At 46.8% G+C, this 23,197-nt stretch overlaps 1 long non-coding RNA gene across 1 annotated transcript in view; it reads left to right on the forward strand.

The window, feature by feature from the left end:
- Nucleotides 1-3,855: 3,855 nt before the first annotated feature.
- LOC148430747 (uncharacterized) overlaps nt 3,856-23,197 on the forward strand; it is a 30,164-nt gene continuing 10,822 nt past the window's right edge. The window contains exons 1-2 of the long non-coding RNA XR_015877359.1: nt 3,856-4,057; nt 20,294-20,345. This is a non-coding gene — a long non-coding RNA (uncharacterized LOC148430747). The remainder of the gene's footprint in view (nt 4,058-20,293; nt 20,346-23,197) is intronic.

A 23,197-nucleotide genomic window follows, 5' to 3' on the forward strand; every position in this document is an offset into this window, starting at 1 on the left:
ACAGGGGGGCAGAGGAATGATATAGCAGTACTAGTGTATGGCCAGCATATAGCAGACTGAGCTGAAGCACAGGAGGGCAGAGGAATGATATAGTAGTACTAGTGTATGGCCAGCATATAGCAGACTGAGCTGAGGCACAGGAGGGCAGAGGAATGATATAGCAGTACTAGTGTATGGCCAGCATATAGCAGACTGAGTTGAGGCACAGAATGGCAGAGGAATGATATAGCAGCCTGAGCTAAGGCACAGGAGGGCAGAGGAATTATATAGCAGTACTAGTGGATGGCCGGCATATAGCAGCCTGAGCTGAGGCACAAGAGGGCAGAGGAATGATATAGCAGTGCTAGTGTATGGTGAGCATATAGCAGACTGAGCTGAGGCACAGGAGGGCAGAGAAATGATATAGTACTGCTAGTGTATGGCCAGCATATAGCAGACTGAGCTGAGGCACAGGGGTCAGAGGAATGATATAGCAGTACTAGTGTATGGCCGGCATATAGCAGACTGAGCTGAGGCACAGGAGGGCAGAGGAATGATATAGCAGTACTAGTGTATGGCAGGCATATAGCAGACAGAGCTGAGGCACAGGAGGGCAGAGGAATGATATAGCAGTACTAGTGTATGGCCGGAATATAGCAGACTGAGCTGAGGCACAGGGGGGCAGAGGAATGATATAGCAGTACTAGTGTATGGCCGGCATATAGCAGACTGAGCTGAGGCACAGGAGGGCAGAGGAATAATATAGCAGTACTAGTGTATGGCCGGCATATAGCAGACTGAGCTGAGGCACAGGGGGGCAGAGGAATGATATAGCAGTACTAGTGTATGGCCAGCATATAGCAGACTGAGCTGAAGCACAGGAGGGCAGAGGAATGATATAGTAGTACTAGTGTATGGCCAGCATATAGCAGACTGAGCTGAGGCACAGGAGGGCAGAGGAATGATATAGCAGTACTAGTGTATGGCCAGCATATAGCAGACTGAGTTGAGGCACAGAATGGCAGAGGAATGATATAGCAGCCTGAGCTAAGGCACAGGAGGGCAGAGGAATTATATAGCAGTACTAGTGGATGGCCGGCATATAGCAGCCTGAGCTGAGGCACAAGAGGGCAGAGGAATGATATAGCAGTACTAGTGTATGGCCAGCATATAGCAGACTGAGCTGAGGCACAGGGGTCAGAGGAATGATATAGCAGTACTAGTGTATGGCCGGCATATAGCAGACTGAGCTGAGGCACAGGAGGGCAGAGGAATGATATAGCAGTACTAGTGTATGGCAGGCATATAGCAGACAGAGCTGAGGCACAGGAGGGCAGAGGAATGATATAGCAGTACTAGTGTATGGCCGGAATATAGCAGACTGAGCTGAGGCACAGGGGGGCAGAGGAATGATATAGCAGTACTAGTGTATGGCCGGCATATAGCAGACTGAGCTGAGGCACAGGAGGGCAGAGGAATGATATAGCAGTACTAGTGTATGGCCGGCATATAGCAGACTGAGCTGAGGCACAGGAGGGCAGAGGAATGATATAGCAGTACTAGTGTATGGCCGGAATATAGCAGACTGAGCTGAGGCACAGGAGGGCAGAGGAATGATATAGCAGTACTAGTGTATGGCCGGCATATAGCAGCCTGAGCTGAGGCACAAGAGGGCAGAGGAATGATATAGCAGTACTAGTGTATGGCCGGCATATAGCAGACTGAGCTGAGGCACAGGAGGGCAGAGGAATGATATAGCAGTACTAGTGTATGGCCGGCATATAGCAGACTGAGCTGAGGCACAGGGGGGCAGAGGAATGATATAGCAGTACTAGTGTATGGCCGGCATATAGCAGACTGAGCTGAGGCACAGGGGGGCAGAGGAATGATATAGCAGTACTAGTGTATGGCCGGCATATAGCAGACTGAGCTGAGGCACAGGAGGGCAGAGGAATGATATAGCAGTACTAGTGTATGGCCGGCATATAGCAGACTGAGCTGAGGCACAGGAGGGCAGAGGAATGATATAGCAGTACTAGTGTATGGCCGGAATATAGCAGACTGAGCTGAGGCACAGGGGGGCAGAGGAATGATATAGCAGTACTAGTGTATGGCCGGCATATAGCAGCCTGAGCTGAGGCACAAGAGGGCAGAGGAATGATATAGCAGTACTAGTGTATGGCCGGCATATAGCAGACTGAGCTGAGGCACAGGAGGGCAGAGGAATGATATAGCAGTACTAGTGTATGGCCGGCATATAGCAGACTGAGCTGAGGCACAGGGGGGCAGAGGAATGATATAGCAGTACTAGTGTATGGCCGGCATATAGCAGACTGAGCTGAGGCACAGGGGGGCAGAGGAATGATATAGCAGTACTAGTGTATGGCCGGCATATAGCAGACTGAGCTGAGGCACAGGAGGGCAGAGGAATGATATAGCAGTACTAGTGTATGGCCGGCATATAGCAGACTGAGCTGAGGCACAGGAGGGCAGAGGAATGATATAGCAGTACTAGTGTATGGCCGGAATATAGCAGACTGAGCTGAGGCACAGGGGGGCAGAGGAATGATATAGCAGTACTAGTGTATGGCCGGCATATAGCAGCCTGAGCTGAGGCACAAGAGGGCAGAGGAATGATATAGCAGTACTAGTGTATGGCCGGCATATAGCAGACTGAGCTGAGGCACAGGAGGGCAGAGGAATGATATAGCAGTACTAGTGTATGGCCGGCATATAGCAGACTGAGCTGAGGCACAGGGGGGCAGAGGAATGATATAGCAGTACTAGTGTATGGCCGGCATATAGCAGCCTGAGCTGAGGCACAGGAGGGCAGAGGAATGATATAGCAGTACTAGTGTATGGCCGGAATATAGCAGACTGAGCTGAGGCACAGGGGGGCAGAGGAATGATATAGCAGTACTAGTGTATGGCCGGCATATAGCAGCCTGAGCTGAGGCACAGGAGGGCAGAGGAATGATATAGCAGTACTAGTGTATGGCCGGCATATAGCAGACTGAGCTGAGGCACAGGAGGGCAGAGGAATGATATAGCAGTACTAGTGTATGGCCGGCATATAGCAGCCTGAGCTGAGGCACAGGGGGGCAGAGGAATGATATAGCAGTACTGGTGTATGGCCGGCATATAGCAGACTGAGCTGAGGCACAGGGGGGCAGAGGAATGATATAGCAGTACTAGTGTATGGCCGGCATATAGCAGCCTGAGCTGAGGCACAGGAGGGCAGAGGAATGATATAGCAGTACTAGTGTATGGCCGGCATATAGCAGCCTGAGCTGAGGCACAGGGGGGCAGAGGAATGATATAGCAGTACTAGTGTATGGCCGGCATATAGCAGCCTGAGCTGAGGCACAGGAGGGCAGAGGAATGATATAGCAGTACTAGTGTATGGCCGGCATATAGCAGCCTGAGCTGAGGCACAGGAGGGCAGAGGAATGATATAGCAGTACTAGTGTATGGCCGGCATATAGCAGACTGAGCTGAGGCACAGGGGGGCAGAGGAATGAGCAGGGACCGTGTACACGAGGCATAGCTACTCACCCGCACTGCGCCCCTCTAGCGGGGTAACACGGACCTCCCTGTGCCCCGGGGCAGCGGTGCTGACCCCTCTCCGGGCCCCGGCAGCCAGCAGCCCCCGCACTAAGCTCCTCATTATGCGGCTGGATCTGTGGCAGAGACTGAGCGCCCCTAGCGGTGACCGCGTGTCATTATTTCCGGATCCGGAGGCGGGGCCTGTGCGACTGACAGCTCAGACCGCCTTTGCCACAGCAGCTGTCACCTAAGTGCGCTCTGATTGGACTCTATGCTGGCTATAGACACGCCCTCTTAAAGTGTTTACATACAGTCACAGGGTCCTTAGCAGTCGGGGAGGCGTCGCCGCTTTATGTGTCCGGTGGGCGGTCTCTAGCCCCTATATATATAGTCCCTGGCTGTAGGACAGTCACAGTGCTGGTAGCAGCTTCTTCCTGTCACACGAAGTCTCCTCCGCTCTCTGACACCGAGATCTGACACCATGGGGCCGTCACAGCGCAGAGTCTATGTGGTGGGGGTCGGCATGACCAAGGTGTGTGTCTCACCTCATAAATGTGTGTATAGTGTGTGTATAGTGTGTATGTATGTGTATAGTGTGTATATATGTATGTGTATAGTGTGTATATATGTATGTGTATAGTGTGTATATATGTATGTGTATAGTGTGTATATATGTATGTGTATAGTGTGTATGTGTATAGTGTGTATGTATGTGTATAGTGTGTGTATGTATGTGTATAGTGTGTATATATATGTATGTGTATATATGTATGTGTATAGTGTGTGTATATATATGTGTATAGTGTATGTGTATAGTGTGTATATGTATGTGTATATATGTATGTGTATAGTGTGTATGTATGTGTATAGTGTGTATATATGTATGTGTATAGTGTGTATGTGTATAGTGTGTATATATGTATGTGTATAGTGTGTGTATAGTGTGTGTATGTATGTGTATAGTGTGTATATATGTATGTGTATAGTGTGTGTGTATAGTGTGTATATATGTATGTGTATATGTATGTGTATAGTGTGTATGTATGTGTATAGTGTGTATAGTGTGTATATATATGTGTATAGTGTGTATATATATGTGTATAGTGTGTGTATAGTGTATGTGTATAGTGTGTATGTATGTGTATAGTGTGTATATATGTATGTGTATAGTGTGTATATATGTATGTGTATAGTGTATGTGTATAGTTTGTATATATGTATGTGTATATATGTATGTGTATAGTGTGGTGTGTATATATGTATGTGTATAGTGTTGTATATATGTATGTGTATATATGTATGTGTATAGTGTGTATATATGTATGTGTATAGTGTGTGTATAGTGTGTATATATGTATGTGTATAGTGTGTATATATGTATGTGTAGTGTGTATATATATATGTATGTGTATAGTGTGTGTATATATGTATGTGTATAGTGTGTATAGTGTGTATATATATATATATGTATGTGTATAGTGTGTATATATGTATGTGTATAGTGTGTGTATATATATATGTATGTGTATAGTGTGTATATGTATGTGTAATAGTGTGTATATAGTATGTGTATAGTGTGTATATGTGTATGTATGTGTATAGTGTGTATATATGTATGTGTATAGTGTGTATATATGTATGTGTATAGTGTGTATATATGTATGTGTATAGTGTGTATATATGTATGTGTATAGTGTGTATAAATATATATATGTATGTGTATAGTGTGTATATATATATATGTATGTGTATAGTGTGTATGTGTATAGTGTGTATATATGTATGTGTATAGTGTGTATATATGTATGTGTATAGTGTGTATATATGTATGTGTATAGTGTGTATATATGTATGTGTATAGTGTGTGTATATATGTATGTGTATAGTGTGTGTATATATGTATGTGTATAGTGTGTGTATAGTGTGTATATATGTATGTGTATAGTGTGTATATATTGTATGTGTATAGTGTGTATATATATGTATGTGTATAGTGTGTATATATATGTATGTGTATAGTTATATATATAGTATGTGTATAGTGTATATATATATGTATGTGTATAGTGTGTATATATATATATATGTGTATAGTGTGTGTATATATATATATATGTATGTGTATAGTGTGTATATATATATGTGCTATAGTGTGTGTTGTGTGTATAGTGTGAGTATATATATGTATGTGTCATAGTGTGTGTATATACTCATATGTATGTGTATAGTGTGTGTGAGTGTATACTATATATCTCTGTGTATAGTGTGTATACTATACTATATAAATAGTAAGTGTCTAGTGTGTATATATCTATGTGTATAGTGTGTGTGTGTATAGTGTGTGTATATATATGTATGTGTATAGTGTGTGTATATATATATATGTATGTGTCTAGTGTGTGTGTGTCTTATATGTACTGTGTATAGTGTGTGTGTGTATATATATACTGTATGTGTATAGATGTGTATATATATTATGTGTAGTGTGTGTGTGTGTGTTATATATATATGTATGTGTATAGTGTGTGTGTGTATATATATATGTATGTGTATAGTGTGTGGTGTGTTGTAAATATAATGTATGTGTACTAGTGGAGTATATATTATACTCTCGACTGCTAGATAGTCGAGTATATATATACACAACACATATACACTTATATATACTCACATACACACATATACACTATATATATATATCACACACATATACAGCGTATAGTATAGTATATACACTCACTATATGAGTACACACAGACATAGTACTACTAGTATAGTGATATACACACACACACATATACATCTAGTATAGACACACATACTGTATAGCACTAGTATAGTGAGAGATAGATAGTGTGAGAGAGTAGTATATATACACTCACTACACAGCATGTGTATATAGGAGGAGGGCAAAAAGCGCCCTGCCCTCACAGCCTGCGGGAGCCGTTCTCACCCCGCGGGCCGCAGTGTCCCGCGGGTGGACGAAACATGCGGTGACCCGGTCACCGCGGAGAATAGACGGCGGGCGCATGCGCCCGGCATCTATTCTCCCTGTCTGCAGGGCTTGGGGCTGCCCGGTGTGTCCGTGAGAGCCGGGCACGCCCCCAAGAGTGACGAAAAGGGGACGCGTCTTATTAGACATGCCCCCTTTTCCGATGACCATGCCCCCTTCTCAGTGTAAGTTGTAGGTCACTGCAAGGACTCTCATCCACTTTTCCAAGACGGACCTTTAGGGAATTTCCTAACTTTGATACAACTATTTCAGACGCTGCCACTCTCAATACACATTGTAATTCCAGTTCTTTGGTATTCCTCTCCGCTTGGAATCTTTGCAACTGGTCCTGTTTACTTAGCAGACACTTTTCAAGGTTCTTCTTCTGTTCTTGCAACTTCCAAGCCCTGCCATGGGCAAGGTTAATCTGTCTCTGTCTCTCTATCTCTCCCCCCCCCCCCCCCCCCCCCCCCCAAAGATTTGCTTTGCGGCTTTATGCATACTTTCCTCCAGGAATGCATTTCTTTCTGTCAGACATTCTGAAACTGCTTTAGCTGCAAGTAAATTGGAATGGAGAGTTTGTACTTGCTCCTTACAGCTAACTTTAAGACTGACCATCTCCATCTCTTTTCCTTCACGGTTAATTTCACACTGGCCGCGAGTCTGCAGTATCTGGAGATACTTATTTTACTTCACAGAACTCTTCAGCCAGAGAACTTCTCTCCAACTCACAATCTTTAAGCTTTACTTGAGTGGACACAATTAAAGAGTCTTTTTTCCTTTCAACACCAGAGCCAGATCCGCCACTTTCTGTGCAGATCTTGTTGCGTAGACCTGTGAGCGTAGAATCTTGATGCTCGCTTTCTCCACCATATCTGATACTTGGGGTAATTGGCTTGGTAGACTGGGGTCAGTGGTGCAGTGAGTAGGTGCAGAATTGGAGTCCACATGTAGCATTCCAGTTAAATAAACATAAATGGTGCTTTACTTCCAGCATAATCAGGAAACCGAAATATAATAAACGCCTAGCCCTTGTTTAGGACACTAGCTCACTTCTTGAATCCTCTTTACAGAAGCAACTACTCTGCATGACAGTCTCTCAGTCTCTGAGATTTGTGGTCCTCCCTGCCACATGCAGGACTGGACAGTGGCCTCCTGGCCTGGTATAGCTTTCTCAGCTTGTTGGCTGCCGCCTCTCACAAGGACATTCAGAGGTATAGAGATCTCCCTCTCTCCTTGCAGGTATGATCCTGACCACCTGGTCTGCTTCACTCACACTGCAGCCCCACCTGGACTGTCTGACTGTGTCCACCAGCAGCATCACCTGGGCTCTGGTCATATGGCAGCCATTATACATCTTCCCACAATGCTTTGCTACTCTGGGGTGGGCGGATCTCCCCTGCTCCACACAGAATATGCTGCTCACCAGCGCCACCTCTGGTGATACTGCCACAATAGATATACTGTACATCTGTGTGTTTATGCCTATATACAGTGCCTTGCAGAAGTATTCACACCCTTTGCATTTTTTCAGGTTTTGTTGCCTTACAACCTGGAATTACAATGGATTGTGTGAAGGTGTGCATCATTTCATTCACAGAACATGCCTACAACTGTGACGTTGTTTTTTTTTTTTTTTTTAGATTGTGAATCAAACAACATTTAGGACAACATAACAGAAAACTTCAGCGTGCATAACTATTCACCCCCCTAAAGTCAGTACTTTGTCGAGCCACCTTTTGCGGCAATTACAGCTGCAAGTCGCTTTGGATGAGTCTCTATGAGCTTGTCACATCTTGCCCCTGGGATTTTTGCCCATTCCTCAAGGCAAACCTGCTCCAGCTCCTTCATGTTGGATGGTTTCCGCTTGTGAACAGCAATCTTCAAGTCTGACCACAGATTCTCAATTGAGATCTGGGCTGTGACTCGTCCATTCCAACACATTTACATGTTTCCCCTTACACCACTGGAGTGTTGCTCTAGCAGTATGCTTCTGGCCATTGTCCTGCTGGAAGGTGAACCTCCGTCCAGTCTCAGATCACAGGCAACTGACACAGGTTTTGCTCAAGAATATCCCTGTATTTAGCACCATCCATCTTTCCCTCGACTCAGATCAGTTTCCCAGTCCCTGCTGCTGAATACATCCCCCCAGCATGATGCTGCCACCTCCATGTTTCAATGTGGGGATGGTGTTCTTGGGGTGATGGGATGTGTTGGGTTTGCGCCAGACATAGCGTTTTCCTTGGTGGACGAAAAGTTACATTTTAGTCTCATCTGACCAGAGCATCTTCCTCCATACATTTGGGGAGTCGCCCACATGCCTTTTAGCAAACTCAAATCGTGTCTTCTTCTCATTATCACTAAGTAATGGCTTTTTTCTGGCCACTCTCCCATAAAGCCCAGCTCTATGGACTGTACGGCTTATTGTGGTCACATACACAGATACACCAGTCTCTGCTGTGGAACTCTGCAGCTCCTTCAGGGTTACCTTTGGTCTCTGTGCTGCCTCTCTGATTATCTGATTAATGCCCTCCTTGCCCGGTCTGTGAGTTTTGGTGGGCGGCCCTCTCTTGGCAGGTTTGTTGTGGTACCATGTTCTTTCCATTTGATGATGATGGATTTCATGGTGCTCCAGGGGATCATCAAAGATTTGGATATACTTTTAGAACACAACCCAGAATTGTACTTCTCAACAACTTTGTCCCTGACTTGTTTGGAGAGCTCCTTGGTCCTCATGGTGTGATGCCTCTTGCTTAGTGGTGTTGCAGCCTCTGGGGCCTTTTAGAATAGGTGAGTTTATACTGACAGATCATGTGACACTTAGATGTCACACAGGTGGGCTTCATTTCACTAATTATGTGACTTCTGAAGGTAATTGGCTGCACCAGAACTTTTGAGGGGCTTCATAGCAAAGGGGGTGATTACATATGCACATGCCAATTTTCAGAATTTTATTTATAAAGATTATTTTTTATATATTTTTCTCATTTCACTTCACCAAATTAGACTATTTTGTGCAGATCCATCACATAAAATTCAGATTGGGAAAAATAAAATAAAAAAATTACAGGTTGTAATGTAACAAACTGTAAAAAGCCAAGGGGGTGAGTACTATTGCAAGGCGCTGTAGGTCTGTGTCTTTATGCCTATATTGATCTGTGTGTTTATGCCTCTATACATATACTGTGTATATGCTGTACATCTGTGTATTTATGCCTATATAGATATACTGTACATCTGTGATTATGCCTGTGTCTGTATATCGATATACTGTGTGTATGAATGATGAGCGGGTTCGGATAGCCTGAAATCCGAGTCAGGTTCAAATTTTCCCGCCTGACTCTGATCTGAAATCGAGGCAAAACGTCATCATCCCGCTGTCGGATTCTCGCGGGTTTTGGATTCAATAAAAGGTCCCCGCGCCAGCGCCATTTTTCACTCTGGCTGTGGACAGTGAAACAGGAGGGTGTACCGCGACCATCGGCGTTGCGAGGAGACCCAAAGGTAGGGTCTCGGCACTCGCAATTCCGAGTGGACTTCCAGCTCTAATAGAGCAGGAAGTCCGCTACTGACATCACGAGTGATGTCAGTATGGCCGCCCACAAACGTCAGGCGTTCCTTCGGGAACGCCTCCGTTTGTGCAGCCACCCCCCCACCCGCCTACAAAACGGGGTGAGCTGTCAATCAACATCAACAGCCGCCCCATTTTGTTGCGAGCCCCGGAGCGAGTGAAGTTCTCACTCGCTACGGGGCTTGCACGTGTGCACTGGGCCACCATCGACCCGCTTGCGAGCCGAGCTGAATCAGGCCCTGTGTCCACTCCAAAGTCCATAGGGGCTGGCTGGGCTGTGTTGTGCAGTGTCCTATAAAGGCTGTAGTCCTAAAGGGGTGCTGTAGTGTTGTCCAGGGGGTGCTCTGTCCATCAGGGGTGCTCCCCTCAAGTGCAAAAAAATTCTGTTTGTGCTGTAGCCGCACGTGCATCAATAATGTAGCAGCACCAAGCGTGCGCCTGTGTCATAAGTGAAGGGTCGTCTGTTGAAGGGTCGTGTAACACCCAAATTGCCGGGGGGAAAACAAAGATTTTTTTTTTTATTTTTTGTTTGTGTGCGCCTTAGCCGCCGCACGTGCATCAATATCACATAAATGGAGGACAAAAATTTGTCTGATAAAAATAAAATAGGAAAAGATCAAGAACCACTTCCTCCTAGTGCTGAAGCTGCTCCCACTAGTCATGACATAGACGATAACATACCATCAACGTCGTCTGCCAAGGCCGATGCCCAATGTCATCGTAGAGGGCACATACAATCCCAAATGACGAAGTTCAGGAAAATGACCTTAAAAAAAAAAAAAAAAAAAACATTTAAGTCATCTGAGGAGAAACGTAAACTTGCCAATATGCCATTTACGACACGGAGTGGCAAGGAACGGCTAAGGTCTTTCCCTATGTTCATGACTAGTGGTTCAGCTTCACATGACGATGGAAGCCCTCCTTCCTCTAAAAAAATCAAAAGAGTTAAGCTGGCAAAAGCACAGCGAAGAACTGTGCGTTCTAAGAAGATATCACAAATCCCCAAGGAGAGTCCAAGTGTGGTGGTGGTTGCGATGCCTGACCTTCCTAGCACTGGACGGGAAGAGGTGGCTCTTTCCACCATTTGCACGCCCCCTGCAAGTGCTGAAAGGAGCACCCACAGTCCACTTGCTGATATGCAAATTGAAGATGTCACTGTTGAAGTACAACAGGATGAGGATACTGGTGTAGCTGGCGCTGATGAGGAAGTTGGTGAGGAGGATTCTGATGGTGATGTGGTTTGTTTAAATCAGGCTCCGGGGGAGACAGTTGTTGTCCGTGGGATGAAAAAGCCCATCACGGTCATGCCTGGGCAGAAGACCAAACATTCCACCTCTTTGGTCTGGCAATACTTTTATCCATATTGGGACAACTGTCTTGCCATATGTACCATATGTAAAGGTGAAATAAGTAGGGGTAGGGACGTCAACCACCTAGGAACATCCTCCCTTATACGGCACCTGCAGCACGTTCATAAAAAGTTACTGTCAAGTTCAGAAACTTTGGCTAAGACCGTAAGCAGTCCAGGGACACCTAAATCCTGTTGTCCTGTTGTATCCAAGCACCTGCAAACCACACCGTCAACTCCCTCCTCGTCAGGATCGGAAGTAGTCCTGCAGGCCATGTCACTGGCATGACTGACTCTCCTATCCGGGATTCCTCCGGAGGATCCTGCATTGCTACACCTACTGCTGCCGCTGCTGGGAGTCGTTCATCATCCCAGAGAGGAAGTAGGAACACCACTACTTTTACTAAACAATTGACCCTCCAACAGTCCTTAGCGAGGAGGATGAAGTACGACAGCAGTCATTCTGAAGCAAAACGTATAACTGAGGCCTTGACTGCTATGTTGGTGTTAGACGTGCGTCCGGTATCCGCCATTAGTGCAGTGGGATTTAGACAATTGATGGAGGTAGTGTGTCCCCGGTTCCAAATCCCGTCTAGATTCCACTTCACTAAGCTGGCAATACCGAGACTGTACAGAAACGTCAGAAAAAGTGTCCTCAGTGTCCTGAAAAAATGCCGTTGTACACAATGTCCACTTAACCACGGACATGTGGACAAGTGGAACAGGGCAGACTAAGGACTATATGACTGTGACTGCCCACTGGGTAGATGTATCACCTTACGCAGCAACAGCAGCAGCGTCACCAGTAGCAGCATCTCAGAAACGTCAGCTCGTTCCAAGGCAGGCTACGCTGTGTATCACCGGTTTCAGTAAGAGGCACACCGCCGACAACCTCTTAGAGAAACTGAGGGAAATCATCGCCCAGTGGCTTACCCCACTTAGACTCTCCTGGGGATTTGTGATATCTGACAACGCCACCAATATTGTGCGGGCATTACATCTGGGCAAATTCCAGCACGTCCCATGCTTTGCTCACACAATAAATTTGGTGGTGCAGAATTTTTTGAAAAACGACAGGGGCGTGCAGGAGACGCTTGGGTGGCCCGAAAAATTTCTGGCCACTTTCGCCATTCAGCGACTGCGTGCCGAAGACTGGAGCGCCAGCAAACACTCTTGTACCTGCCCTGCCATCACCTGAAGCAAGAGGTTGTGACGCGGTGGAACTCAACCCTCTATATGCTTCAGAGGATGGAGGAGCAGCAAAAGGCCATTCAATCCTATAAATCCACCTATGACAGGCAAAGGAGGGGGTATGCACCTGACTCAAGCGCAGTGGAGAATGATTTCCATATTGTGCAAGGTTTTCCAGTCCTTCGAACTTGCCACACGTGAAGTCAGTTCAGACACTGCGAGCTTGAGTCAGGTCATTCCCCTCATCAGGCTTTTGCAGAAGCGGCTGGAGAAAGTGAAAGAGGAGCTAAGACGGAGCGATTCCGCTCGGTATGTGGGACTTGTGGATGAAGCCCTTCATTCGCTTTGCCAGGATTCCAGGGTGGTCAATCTGTTGAAATCCGACCACTACATTTTGGCCACCGTGCAAGATCCTAGGTTTAAAGTCTACGTGGTGTCTTTCTGGCCGAGACAAGCCTGCAGAGGTGCAAAGCTGCTGTCAGCTGAAGCGGAACGTGACACGTCAACAGCTCCTTCTTCATTTTCTCCCGCAACTGGGGCTGCCAGGAAACAACTTGGGTATCCTAAGCAACCCGCTGGCGGTGATGCAGGGCAGGCAGGACCAAGTTTGGACGTCTGGACTGAAGGACCTGGCAACAATTTCTGACAAGTCTACTGTCACTGCATATGATACTGTCACCACTGACAGAATGGTGGAGGATTACATCGGTGACAGCATCCAAGTAGGCATGTCAGACAGTCCGTACCTCTACTGGCAGGAAAAAAAGGCAATTTGGAGGCCCCTGTACAAACCGGCTCTATTTTACCTGAGTTGCCCCCCCTCCAGTGTGTACTCCGAAAGAGTGTTTAGTGCAGCCGGGAACCTTGCCAGCGAAAGGCGTAGGAGGTTGCTTCCACAAAATGTGGAGAAGATGATGTTCATCAAAATTAATAATCAACTCTTCCAGGGAGGCCAGCCTCCAGAACGTACAGAGGGACCTGTGGTGGTAAATTCCAGCGGGGACGAATTAATACTCTGAGGATGAGTATGTACACAACACTGAAGAGGGTGAGGAATCGGTGGATGAGGACGACATCTTTCCTCCGTAGAGCCAGTTTGTGCAGGGACAGATTAATTGCCAGCTTGTTTTGTGGGGGCCCAAACGAACCAATCATTTCAGTCAGTCATGTGGCAGACCCTGGGGCCGAAATGATTGGTTTGTTAAAGTGTGCATGTCCTGTTTATACAACATAAGGGTGGGTGGGAGGGCCCAAGGACAATTCCATCTTGCACCTCTTTTTTTTCTTTGCATTATGTACTGTTTGGGGCCTAGTTTTTCAAACTGCCACCCTGTCTGCCACTGTCACTCCTAGATGGGCCACGTGTTTGTGCCGCCCACTCGTGTCGCTTAGCATAGTCATCCAGCTACCTTGGTGCAACCTTTTGGACATAAAAACACTATTGTGAGGTGTTCAGAATAGACTGGAAATTAATGTTATTGAGGTTAATAATAGCATAGGAACAAAAAAAAAAAAAACATTCTGTGATTTTAGCTGTTTCTATGCTTTTTAAATACAGATCCAAAACACCGAAGAAAGATCCAGATCCAAAACACAAAAAGTGGCCGGTGCACACCCCTAAAATAAATACAATACATATTTAATTTATGTGTACATTCTGTGTTTTGCATCTGTTGTGTGAATTTAGGATTCTGCTGCTGTAAATCTAGCCCCAGGAGCTTACATACAGGACTCATCCAGGATTATACAGTTTGTGACTCCCTGCTGTGGAACTAGAAGTTCCTGTATGCCTGGCCGGTGCTCAGACGGGACCCAGAACACGAGCTGTCTGTATATAGTGTATCAGCGCTGTATGTCTGTATATAGTGTATCGGCGCTGTATGTCTGTATATAGTGTATCGGCGCTGTATGTCTGTATATAGTGTATCGGCGCTGTATGTCTGTATATAGTGTATCAGCGCTGTATGTCTGTATATAGTGTATCAGCGCTGTATGTCTGTATATAGTGTATCAGCGCTGTATGTCTGTATATAGTGTATCAGCGCTGTATGTCTGTATATAGTGTATCAGCGCTGTATGTCTGTATATAGTGTATCAGCGCTGTATGTCTGTATATAGTGTATCGCTAGTATCTGTGTACAGTCACCTCTTACACACTCCTGCAGCGCTGTATGTCTGTATATAGTGTATCAGCGCTGTATGTCTGTATATAGTGTATCAGCGCTGTATGTCTGTATATAGTGTATCAGCGCTGTATGTCTGTATATAGTGTATCAGCGCTGTATGTCTGTATATAGTGTATCAGCGCTGTATGTCTGTATATAGTGTATCGCTAGTATCTGTGTACAGTCACCTCTTACACACTCCTGCAGCGCTGTATGTCTGTATATAGTGTATCAGCGCTGTATGTCTGTATATAGTGTATCAGCGCTGTATGTCTGTATATAGTGTATCAGCGCTGTATGTCTGTATATAGTGTATCAGCGCTGTATGTCTGTATATAGTGTATCACTAGTAATCTGTGTACAGACACCTCTTACACACTCCTGCAGCGCTGTATGTCTGTATATAGTGTATCAGCGCTGTATGTCTGTATATAGTGTATCAGCGCTGTATGTCTGTATATAGTGTATCAGCGCTGTATGTCTGTATATAGTGTATCAGCGCTGTATGTCTGTATATAGTGTATCAGCGCTGTATGTCTGTATATAGTGTATCAGCGCTGTATGTCTGTATATAGTGTATCAGCGCTGTATGTCTGTATATAGTGTATCAGCGCTGTATGTCTGTATATAGTGTATCGCTAGTAATCTGTGTACAGTCACCTCTTACACACTCCTGCAGCGCTGTATGTCTGTATATAGTGTATCGCTAGTAATCTGTGTACAGTCACCTCTTACACACTCCTGCAGCGCTGTATGTCTGTATATAGTGTATCAGCGCTGTATGTCTGTATATAGTGTATCAGCGCTGTATGTCTGTATATAGTGTATCACTAGTAATCTGTGTACAGTCACCTCTTACACACTCCTGCAGCGCTGTATGTCTGTAGCGCTGTATGTCTGTATATAGTGTATCGCTAGTAATCTGTGTACAGTCACCTCTTACACACTCCTGCAGCGCTGTATGTCTGTATATAGTGTATCAGCGCTGTATGTCTGTATATAGTGTATCAGCGCTGTATGTCTGTATATAGTGTATCAGCGCTGTATGTCTGTATATAGTGTATCGCTAGTAATCTGTGTACAGTCACCTCTTACACACTCCTGCAGCGCTGTATGTCTGTATATAGTGTATCAGCGCTGTATGTCTGTATATAGTGTATCAGCGCTGTATGTCTGTATATAGTGTATCACTAGTAATCTGTGTACAGTCACCTCTTACACACTCCTGCAGCGCTGTATGTCTGTATATAGTGTATCGCTAGTAATCTGTGTACAGTCACCTCTTACACACTCCTGCAGCGCTGTATGTCTGTATATAGTGTATCAGCGCTGTATGTCTGTATATAGTGTATCAGCGCTGTATGTCTGTATATAGTGTATCACTAGTAATCTGTGTACAGTCACCTCTTACACACACCTGCAGCGCTGTATGTATGTCTGTAAATAGTGTATCAGCGCTGTATGTCTGTATAGTGTATCAGCGCTGTATGTCTGTATATAGTGTATCAGCGCTGTATGTCTGTATATAGTGTATCGCTAGTAATCTGTGTACAGTGACCTCTTACACACTCCTGCAGCGCTGTATGTCTGTATATAGTGTATCAGCGCTGTATGTCTGTATATAGTGTATCAGCGCTGTATGTCTGTATATAGTGTATCAGCGCTGTATGTCTGTATATAGTGTATCAGCGCTGTATGTCTGTATATAGTGTATCAGCGCTGTATGTCTGTATATAGTGTATCAGCGCTGTATGTCTGTATATAGTGTATCAGCGCTGTATGTCTGTATATAGTGTATCACTAGTAATCTGTGTACAGTGACCTCTTACACACTCCTGCAGCGCTGTATGTCTGTATATAGTGTATCAGCGCTGTATGTCTGTATATAGTGTATCACTAGTAATCTGTGTACAGTCACCTCTTACACACTCCTGCAGCGCTGTATTAATGATTACAGGCTCTCTCTGACCCTTGTACTGTGACTGTCCATGAGAAGCAAATGTGTGTGATATGTATGTATGTACAGTGTGTGTGTAATATGTATTTACAGGTTGAGTCTCCCATATCCAAAATGCTTGGGACAAAGGCTATTTTGGATATCGGAATATTCCGAATTTTGGAATATTTGTATACCATATTGAAATGTCTAAGGAATAGGGCCCAAATCTAAACACAGAATACATTTATGATTCATATACACCTTATACACACAGCCTGCAGGTAATTTTATACAATATTTCAATAATTTTGTGGCTCAAACAAAGTTTGTGTACATACATGAAACTCATTTGTTTCATATATACCTTATACATACATCCTCTAAGTCATTTTAAACTTTATTTTTAGTAATTTTGTGCCTTTAACAAAGTTTGTGTATATTGAACCATCAAAAATCAAAGATTTCACTATGTCATGCTAAAATATTCCGTATTTCAGAATATTTGGATATGGGAGACTCAACCTGTACAGTGTGTGTGTGTGTGATAATATGTATGTGTGTAATATGTATGTACAGTGTGTGTGTGATAATGTGTGTGTAATATGTATGTACAGTGTGTAGTATGTACAGTGTGTGTACAGTGTGTGTAGTATGTACAGTGTGTGTGTGTGATAATATGTATGTGTGTAATATGTATGTACAGTGTGTGTGTGATAATATGTACAGTGTGTGTGTGATAATGTGTGTGTAATATGTATGTACAGTGTGTGTACAGTGTGTGTAGTGTGTACAGTGTGTGTGTGTACAGTGTGTGTGTGTGTACAGTGTGTATAGTGTGTGTGATATGTATGTACTGTGTGTGTGATAATATGTATGTATGTACAGTATGTGTGTGTGACTTAGGGTTAGGCACATCCCCGGGGGTCTTGGGTTTGGGCAGCGGGGAAGGGGGGTTAGGGTTAGGCACCCCTAAGGAGGGTTAGGGGGGGAGGTTAGGTTAGTTAATACTTAGCTTGGGATGATTGGGATTCTCAGCCATGCCGGCCAGCCGCTGTCAGGATTTGAATTGCGGGACTTGCGTCCGGCAGTAATTCATACCGATTCCGTGTGTGTCGCCAGCACCATGTACCTATGCCGCAGAGACTGGCCTGACCCAGTGTCGTCCTTTTTTTTTTTTTTTTTTTCTCTCCTTGGTCTGATACAGTCTATGTGACCTTATCTGTCACTTGTTCCTGGAGTGGCGAGGCCGGGGGCGCAGTCATGTGACCAGCCGCAAAAGCTACAAGGGGGCGTCGCGCACCTCCTACTGCATTCACATATTAGCAAAGACTGAATTGTAAATCTGCGGCTGGGATCACCGATGGTCGCGATGGTGGACGGCTCTGGGCTGCCGGTCACCTGAGTAATCCTCGGGTCATGCCACCATTTCTGGGGACGCCTGAATCTGCGTTCAGCATTACACATACGTGAGATGCTAAATCTGCCCCTTAGTCTGGTAATGATTCATCTATGTAATAACCATTAGCCCCCGCCATGTTTTCCTCTGTGCGGGCTTCTCCATCATGAGCGATGTAAATCTGACCCTGCTATGAGACCAAGCACAATGTACCCGGCTTTCTGACAAGTCCTGTACAGATGTGTCCTCATACACCTTTTCTCCAATCGCACTAAGTGGCCCCGTTTGTCGCACCACGGACTGTGCCACTTAGCCACACAATGCGTCTTTCTCTGTAAATGTTCCCCTTATTCATATCACTAATGCAACAAAAGTACGATGCAAGGGAACACTGGATGCTGGCGTTACATGTACTCCGGCCTAAAAGGCGAAAGACAGAGGTCTGATGCTAGCGACCGTGGCGTGCCATGTGTTCTTATGCGTTATACAAATACCTTTGCGACAGAAGTACTAATGTAGTGTGGCTGGTATACTGCAGCGACTTTCTATGCGGCTACAGTGTGAATAAGACACAAAACTTAGGAAAAAATATAAATCGCTACCTGTGGCCGAGCGTCTAAGTCACGGCAAGCGTCTTCTGCCATACGGTGCAAAAACGCAGATGATTGACATCTGTAGCGCCATCTCCTGCACTGTGTGATGTCACTCTGCCCTTGGTGTCTCCTGCACTGTGTGATGTCACTCTGCCCTTGGTGTCTCCTGCACTGTGTGATGTCACTCTGCCCTTGGTGTCTCCTGCACTGTGTGATGTCACTCTGCCCTTGGTGTCTCCTGCACTGTGATATGTCACTCTGCTCTTACGGTCTCCTGCACTGTGATATGTCACTCTGCTCTTACGGTCTCCTGCACTGTGTGATGTCACTCTGCTCTTGGGGTCTCCTGCACTGTGTGATGTCACTCTGCTCTTGGTGTCTCCTGCACTGTGTGATGTCACTCTGCCCTTGGTGTCTCCTGCACTGTGTGATGTCACTCTGCTCTTACTGTCTCCTGCACTGTGTGATGTCTCTCTGCTCTTACTGTCTCCTGCACTGTGTGATGTCACTCTGCTCTTACTGTCTCCTGCACTGTGTGATGTCACTCTGCTCTTACTGTCTCCTGCACTGTGTGATGTCACTCTGCTCTTACTGTCTCCTGCACTGTGTGGTGTCACTCTGCTCTTGGGGGTCTCCTGCACTGTGTGGTGTCACTCTGCTCTTGGGGGTCTCCTGCACTGTGTGGTGTCACTCTGCTCTTACTGTCTCCTGCACTGTGTGGTGTCACTCTGCTCTTGGGGGTCTCCTGCACTGTGTGGTGTCACTCTGCTCTTGGGGGTCTCCTGCACTGTGTGGTGTCACTCTGCTCTTGGGGGGTCTCCTGCACTGTGTGGTGTCACTCTGCTCTTGGGGGGTCTCCTGCACTGTGTGGTGTCACTCTGCTCTTGGGGGGGTCTCCTGCACTGTGTGGTGTCACTCTGCTCTTGGGGGGGTCTCCTGCACTGTGTGGTGTCACTCTGCTCTTGGGGGGGTCTCCTGCACTGTGTGGTGTCACTCTGCTCTTGGGGGGGTCTCCTGCACTGTGTGGTGTCACTCTGCTCTTGGGGGGGTCTCCTGCACTGTGTGGTGTCACTCTGCTCTTGGGGGGGTCTCCTGCACTGTGTGGTGTCACTCTGCTCTTGGGGGGGTCTCCTGCACTGTGTGGTGTCACTCTGCTCTTACTGTCTCCTGCACTGTGTGGTGTCACTCTGCTCTTACTGTCTCCTGCACTGTGTGGTGTCACTCTGCTCTTGGGGGTCTCCTGCACTGTGTGGTGTCACTCTGCTCTTGGGGTCTCCTGCACTGTGTGGTGTCACTCTGCTCTTGGGGTCTCCTGTTAAATACTTTTTCTTGTTATCTCCACTTTAACCTGTTTAACATCATTTTGTGCGGGTTATTATACTGGGTTCCTCTCGTGCTGTAATATTGCTCTTGGCTGATCCTAGTTACATCACCTGGTAAGTGAATGCACCTGTGTAGCCCTGAGCGGTTCTCGCTGGTTAGGTGAATGCTGCATCTGCCTCTATTGCATTTTACATCATTTTATTTTACTGTAGTCATGTAGAAAATATTAATGATGGGTTTTTGTTTGCAGTTCCTGAAGCCCCGCGATGCGGTTGACTACCCGGACATGGCTAAGGAAGCAGGTGAGACAACGTAGCTTCTCATGTGAGCTGCCCATTTATGCAGAAGGCTTTTGTATGTAGAAGGTGGCATCTACAGGAGCTTCCTAGGATTGCATCTCCTCATGAGTGGAGCTGGTGGAACCTGGGCACATTAGGCCGTTCATTGCAGAATGTAGTAGAGATGCAGGGTTTCATATTGTTACTACTTAGAAAAGAGTATCATTGTGTTGCAGGATCTATAATGATGATCTGTCAGGGGACCCTGAAGTCATTTTATTATTTTCCTAGATGGTTCCCATGCGCTGCGTAGCTACCAGTAGATGCGGGGTTCTCTGTGTAGTATACACCATGTGACCACTCGCACGCTGCCTTCCTCTGTGCTGCACAGCAGGGGAGGTGTACGATGATGAGTTGCACAGTGGCCTAGGAAGACTCATGGTGCTAGCGGAGTAGATTGCTCGCTCTTGGGCTGGCTTCCATAATACCCGGAAAAGCCAGTGGTATTTACTGCTCTTTCTAGTTCAGGGTCCATATGGTATCCACAGGATACCTTGGGGTATAGGTGATGACGTCGGGCACCATAGAGTTAAGTTTTCAGTCCTCCCAGGATGCACTAGGGTCCCCCTCCTATACCCCGCCCCCGAGCCAAGGCACCTCAGTTTAGTTTGGTGCCCGTCCAGAGTCGGATGCACCTGTTGGAGTGGGGGCTAAGAAGAGCCCCTGAAGTTTTTCTTCATGCAGCTGTGGCTGCACATCTGGAAGTACAGCATGGACAGTCAGTCCTGACGTCCATGCTGTCTTCCCTACACCCCAGCCGGTACCAGTTCGCCGGTACTGATCCGGGGATGCTGGTAGACATCTGGGGTCACAGCTAGCGGTGACCCCAGATGTTCAGGACCATGGCCGGAATCAAGGGGGACAAGGTAAGCAGCGGGGTCCCGCGGTGGGTCCCCGCTGTTACATGGTCCAGAGTCCCCAGGCAGGGGGCTCCCTGGGGACTGGCTGCAGCGTGGAGCCAGGTATATAACCTGCGCTTCCACTACCCCGCTGGGACAGCGGACCGCAGAAGAGCGGTAGTGCTGCGGCGTCCCGGGAGTTAAATGCATGCCAGGGGAGCGCGCCTTCCCTGTCTCACAGCCGGCGCCTCCCCCGCTGCACACAGCCCTCTCTGCACTCTGCCGACTGGCCCTGTAGCAGCGCTCCTCCCCCAGGCCAGCCTCCTCTCTGCTCCTCGGCGGCCATCTTCACAACCGGATGGGGAACGCTGCTGGAAGCCTGGACGGAGGCATCGTGGTCTGGGTCCCCCCGCATACCTTTCCTCCGCTGTGGTCAGGTCTGTGTATGCAGCGCTGTGTCCTACCGGACTCTCTGTCTGTGTAGTTGATTTATCAGCGCTGTTAGTGCAGGAATTGAGTTTCTTTGCATTGTATGTGACTGTGCTAGCGCTGCTGCCTGTACTTTCACTTTCTACTGTCAGCCTTATTACTGTCCCTGTCTTTCTGCTAAAGCCCTTGTGGTGCGGTGCTGCAGGGTGGTCTCTCACTATACGAACAAGTATTGTTGAGAGGGGTCAAATATTTACCATTATGTCTGAGAGTGATTTCCCTGTATAGCTTCGGTGTGCTACGTGCAAGGCACCTATAGCGGAGGGGGAGGGTAGCACGGAAGGGCTATGCCGTCTGTGTTGTTTATTGGCGTGACCTCTTACGGTCACAGCACCGGTACAGGAGCCGCCCTGGGCTTGTTTCTCCAAGGCGCTTACAACCCTCGTGGGCCAGTTAGCTCCGCAGCCTCCATTCACTCAGATGGGATTGTCCCAGCAGTCAGTGGTGTCGTCACCCATGCAGGGTTTCCCGAGACAATTAATGGTACCCAACGGTCACCCTATTTCCCCTCCTCAGGTCTCTCATGAGCCTGCGTGGGTTAATTTGTTAACAAGCTCTGTACAGCATTTGTCGGACGTGTTACAAGGGGAGTCTGTGATGCGGCCGGTGGCGTCTCAGTCCGCTCCTTATGAGGATGACGACGGGACGTCCGATGATGGGGAAATTCTGGATCTTTCTGACCAGGAACCTCCCCGTCCTAAAGAGTCGGACGCTAAGTCTAAGGTGTATATACCTGGCCTTATTCGTGCAGTCCGGACTGCTTTAGTTATTGAGGATGAGGAACCTCCGGTATCAAAGTCCAAATATGCCTATTTCAAAGAGGTTAAAGGAGATACCACAGTGTTTCCTCTTTCGGGACAATTAGTTGACCACCTAGAGGAAGCGTGGAAACAGCCAGGCAAACGATATCAGCCTCAAAGGCGTTTAGCAGTGGCGTATCCGTTTGCGGACAATTATTTTGCTAAGTGGGAATCTCCACCATAGGTGGATTCTCATGTGACACGCCTTGTCCGTAGTGCCACGTTACCCATGCCATCCATGTCCTCCCTTAAGGATGCTACGGACCGCAAGGTAGAGATCTGCCTGAAGTCCGTCTATTCCCTTGCAGGGGGGCAGCACGGCCGGCTATGGCCATTTGCTGGGTCGCCAGAGCTATGGAGCGCTGGGCTGATACGTTGGAGGCGTCCTTTGATCCCGACTGTTCGGCTGAGCAGGCGGAGTTGATAGGCAATCTCTGGGATTTGGCCACTTATATCAACGAAGCGGCCTTAGATATTAGTACCCTGGCGTCTCGAATTTCTTCGGCAGCGGTGGCTGCTCGTCGCACTTTGTGGTTGCGATCCTGGAAGGCGGATGCTGATTCCAAAAAGGGTTTGGAGGCATTGCCTTTTAACGGAGAGGGACCTGGACAAGATTATAGCCACGCTGGCGGCAGCTAAATCAGCATGTCTCCCGTCGGCTGCTGTTCCTTCTGGTTCAGGTACATCG

This window comes from Taudactylus pleione, unplaced genomic scaffold (assembly GCF_031769625.1).
Source record: "Taudactylus pleione unplaced genomic scaffold, aTauple2 ptg003265l, whole genome shotgun sequence".
NCBI classification, from domain to species: domain Eukaryota; kingdom Metazoa; phylum Chordata; class Amphibia; order Anura; family Myobatrachidae; genus Taudactylus; species Taudactylus pleione.